Source organism: Gadus morhua, chromosome 18 (assembly GCF_902167405.1).
Source record: "Gadus morhua chromosome 18, gadMor3.0, whole genome shotgun sequence".
Lineage (NCBI taxonomy): Eukaryota > Metazoa > Chordata > Actinopteri > Gadiformes > Gadidae > Gadus > Gadus morhua.
In genome coordinates this window covers 3,394,897-3,399,735 of record NC_044065.1, presented here as the reverse complement: position 1 = coordinate 3,399,735, position 4,839 = coordinate 3,394,897, and positions in this window count along the sequence as shown.

Sequence of the window (4,839 nt, the reverse complement as noted above, 5' to 3'; positions counted from 1 at the left end):
CCTCCCTCTCCTCCTTCTCCTCCTCTCCTTCCTCCTCCTCCCTCTCCTCCTCCTCCTCCTCCTCCTCCCTCTCTTCCTCCTCCTCCCCTTCCTCCTCCTCCTCCTCCTCCTCATCCTCCTCCTCTTCCTCCTCTCTACGTCGTGTGCTGGTGCACGTGAGGCTCCGGGGATGACAGTGGGGCGGAGGAGATGGCAGTGTGCGGTCATGGCGGGGGCGGTGATGGGGGGAGGGTTGTGGAGGAGGGGAGGGGGGGGAGGGAGTGGTGGTGGTGGAGGAGGGGAGGGGGGGGAGAGGTGGAGGAGGGGAGGGGGGGGGAGAGGTGGAGGAGGGGAGGGGGGCAGAGGTGGTGTTCGCTCAAGGGAGTTGAGAAGGCAGGAGAGAAGGAAAAGGGGGTAGCGTTTGTATGTGTGTGTGTGTGCGTTGTGCGTGCCTGTGCGTGTCTGTTTGTGTGTGCATGTGTGTGCGCGTGCATGTGTATGTGTGTGCGTGGGTGGACAGAGAGTGGTTGTTTATAGTAGTAGCACATGGAGAGACGGAGGGGGGGGGGGGGGGGGGGGGGGGGGGGGGGGGGGGGGGGGTTGTCGTAGCCATCCACATATTAGTGGGATGTCGGAGGGACGTAGTGTTATGGAGACCCCCTCCCTGGGGGGTGAGGGAGGAGTGTGAGGGGGGAGGGGGGGCAGGGGGGCTGAGGGGAGGCGGTCTAAAGGCTAACCCAGTGACATCTGCCCGCAGCCGCTGGATCACGCCGCCACGCATCGTGACGCCGCCCGGAGAGCAGCGCAGAAGAAGAAGAAGAAGAAGAAGAAGAAGAAGAAGAAGAAGAAGCTCTGCTGTCGCAAAGGACTGGAGCAGAGTAACTCCCTCACTGACTGGGAGGGAGGGAGGGAGGGGGGGTGAGGAGGGGGGAGGGGGAAGGGAGAGGAGGGAGGGAGAGGGAGGCTTGCTGCAGGGGGGCTAGAGTGTTGGAGGGAGAGAGAGAGAGGGCGAGAGAGAGAGAGAGAGAGAGAGAGAGAGAGAGAGAGAGAGAGAGAGAGAGAGAGAGAGAGAGAGAGAGAGAGAGAGAGAGAGAGAGAGAGAGAGAGAGAGAGAGAGAGAGAGAGAGAGAGAGAGAGAGAGAGAGAGAGAGAGAGAGAGGGAGCTCTGCCAACCACTGGAGATCAGTGCCAAGGCGGAGGGCAGTGATAGGCCCTCAGGTCCAGTGAAGCTCCGTTAGGGTCGGACCGTGATGGATGAGCGAGAAAGGGAGAGAGAAAGAGAGAGAGAGAGGGAGAGAGAGAGAGAGAGAGAGAGAGAGAGAGAGAGGAGAGAGAGAGAGAGAGAAAGGGGGAGTGTTGGAGGGAGAGAGAGAGAGAAAGAGAGAGAGAGAGAGGGGAGAGAGAGAGAGAGAGAGAGAGAGAGAGAGAGAGAGAGAGAGAGAGAGAGAGAGAGAGAGAGAGAGAGAGAGAGAGAGAGAGAGAGAGAGAGAGAGAGAGAGAGAGAGAGAGAGTTAGGAGAGAGAGAGAGAGAGAGAGTTAGGAGAGGTAGGGGCTGTGCTCATACGCTGAAGAGGCGGTATCCCTCATGCGAGTGCTCTCCTATTTCTTTGGCAGTGTGTGAGGATCAGGACAGAGAGCCTTATCAGTAGACAAGCCCCCAGCAGCTCTTCAGAAATCTCCCCATTAGCATCTATATAGCTGCACCTCGTTAAAAAGGACGCCTTAATTGGTTTTTTTCACGCAGGAAACTCCCTTTTTGCAGTGTTGGAAAACACACTGTATAAAGTATAAAGACGGTTGAGTGAAACGAGGTTCATGTTTGGTCTATTACAGTCAGGTACATTCAGTCTCCTGTGAGTTATATAATTTCCCCAACTGCGCGGAACATCCTTACAAAGCGAGGAAGGAGAGCTTGGAAGTAATAATAACTGATGCAAAAGGGGGATGCTCCAGAACCCAACGCTTTGCTACATTACGTGATATGGATACCTGCTGGTGATTCGTTGTTGTGACATTGTGTTCAGATTGTAGAGTTGCAGTCTGTGCCTCATTTCCATAGGTATGGCCTATGCAGGATTAATATTTGATAGTTTATGCATAATAAATGCTTATACCTTTCATGATTAATGAGATTGTTGTTAAAGGCTTTGGCTAACTGCCTGTCCACTTTTCAGTTGGCTCTCCCTGGCCTCCTTTCCAGCCACAATATGGACGCCGCTCTTGCGTGACTCCTTTCTCTTCTTCCTTTCTCTTCTTCTTTCTTTTCTTCAGCAGTTGTTTTTTTCGCTTGGCATCTTTGTTTGTGAAAGCTGTTTCTGGGAGAGCTGGAATCGGGAGCTTGACCTGTACCGCTATTGTCGTGAACACTGAAATCCTGCTGCCTTCTTGTGAGTTTACAGAGTTCGGAATGCCTCCTTGTGGAGTTCTCTCTCCTGATTGGATAAAGTGGGAACGGGATACTGTTAATAGTTGTTTTCTGTTTAATGCCGAGCAGAAGGACAGGGAGTTTTACTGAACATACATTGTATATCAGTGATGGCTGTCGGAATATATACATGTATAGATTTATATTTACGCTTATTTTAATAAACATATATTGCTAACAGCGCCATTAATATAAAAACACTCAATATTTGATAGACAAATCTATCAAATATTATATTTATGCTCAAATAAATTGTATTTTGTTGGAGATTATGCCTTATTGGGCTTTCCCAGGTTAACTGAAAGTTTCCCTATAGAATTAATTCCACTTGATACATCTAAAATGTTTCTAAATGGTCTATCTTGCCCTAAATGCATTCTGCCCAAGTAGCATATTTTATTTAAAGGTGCTAGGTAGAATCAGCAGTTGTAAGAGTTGAGAGAAAGAAAAAGCCACAGAGCAAGTTTTTATAATTCAGTTTTTTCGTTTTTTTATTACTTTGTTTGGGCATCGTACAACCCAACAGCTGACAGAGGATACAGGCATCTTAACAAATTGCTGTCAAATTAAAGCTCTTAAATCTTAGCTAAAGCACTTTTTAGTTTTAAGTGTAGTAAACAAACCATCATCTTGGCATTGTTGCCTACGTGGGTTATTTACAAAAAAACTATTCCTGACATGAATCCGGATGATTTCACCGATTTCATCAGTGGACCGTGAGTTCATCTTCCTCTCAGACGAGCTCTTCGGACCACCCCAGATGAAGGAGATGCCTCCTGGCAGGGGACTTTAAGTGGTGCCCGCCCTGACTCAAGCAACCAGCACTTCTCTGGGTCTTTGGGTCGGGAACAGTGTGAGAGAGAGTTTGCTGCCACTTCCGATCCCACGCTTGACTCCCTCTTAGATTGACGCCCTTAGATCGGCACTGGAAAAAATATTTCATTTTTGCGTCTTACATTTAGCTCCGGAAACAAAAATACACCGTGGCTATCATCATTCTGGGGTTCAAACCTGCTCAGGTATGGACACACAGTGGAAACAACAGCCCGGTCTTTGAACAGCGACTTACAGTCCAAAGAGGAGGGGTCGTTCTGCTGTCGCTAAACCAACAGGGAGGAGGAGACCCCGACGTCTCCTCAATGTAACAGCGAGAGTGTATCCATTATTAAAATATAGAAAGGAACAGTCTGTATCAGCGGCATGTCATCTCTTTCAGACGGACAGCTGGGTATTAATTCAGGCTGGCTCGCGCGCTGAGGTTGACCGTTCTTCAAAGGTTAACAGAGGCCATTGTGTCGGTGAGCTGGGATGACACCTACGTGATTGCTTTCACCCCGAACCGATCTTTGAAGCCCCTGTGTGTGTGTGTGTAGGGGGGTCATTTAAGGAGATGGGAAGAAACATTGAGTGGATGTTCCTGTCAAAGTCCCCCTCTGTAATAATAGTCTCAGTCACCAGACCACCAGGCAGTGTGCTCTGCTTGACACCAGCGAGGGAGTAGCCACATAAACGTTGTGGGTATTGTTTTTATATTGCAGTACTTATACTGCTGCTGATAATTGCATTGCATTTATTTCGAAAAATAAAAACAATCTGCCTGCCGTCTCAAAATTGTAGGGTCGTTTTGTGACCTGTTCCACACATGTCCCCGCCCCTTAACCTCCCCCTGTCCGCCCCTAATCCCTTCCCCCTACTCCTAAACTGTCCTTCACGTTTAGAATTCACCATCACCATGATGATCTGACGTTGGAGTCAATGAAACAACTTGAAAACAATGTGTGTGTGTGTGTGTGTGTGTGTGTGTGTGTGTGTGTGTGTGTGTGTGTGTGTGTGTGTGTGTGTGTGTTTGTGTGTGTGTGTGTGTGTGTGTGTGTGTGTGTGTGTGTGTGTGTATGTGTGTGAGTGTCTGTGTGTATCTGTGTGTGTGTCTGTGTGTCTGTGTCCATGTCTATGTGTTTGACCGAATCTAATACCCAGTCTCACCATGCTAGTGCTAAAGGCTGAGCTTTGGGAAGCCCTGCATGCGATAAAACCCTCAGTGAAGATGTAATCTTCGAAGCATGCTGCTGATCCATCCCTCGGAGAGAACTGATGGCTCTCAGCTAGGACCATCAGCTCTCCCAGTGTACAGGGAATCCTTTAATCGTCCCCTTCTCTTTTTCAAATAACAAGCTATATTCCTTAAATAAAATCAGCACCAAAAATCAACTTTGCACTCAAGCGGATATGAGTGGATATGCTCTCCTAAAACAGATATATCACACATCGTAGTGACAGATCATTTCAATGGCGATTTTCCAAGTTGTCCGAGCCAGCTGGGCGGATACTGGGCTCCTGTATGCACTGAGAGTATAGGTGCTGAATCCTAACTCCATTTGCAATGTATTGATCTTCTGATTAGCCACTTTTCTAGTATTGAGTGTCCCTCTTGCACT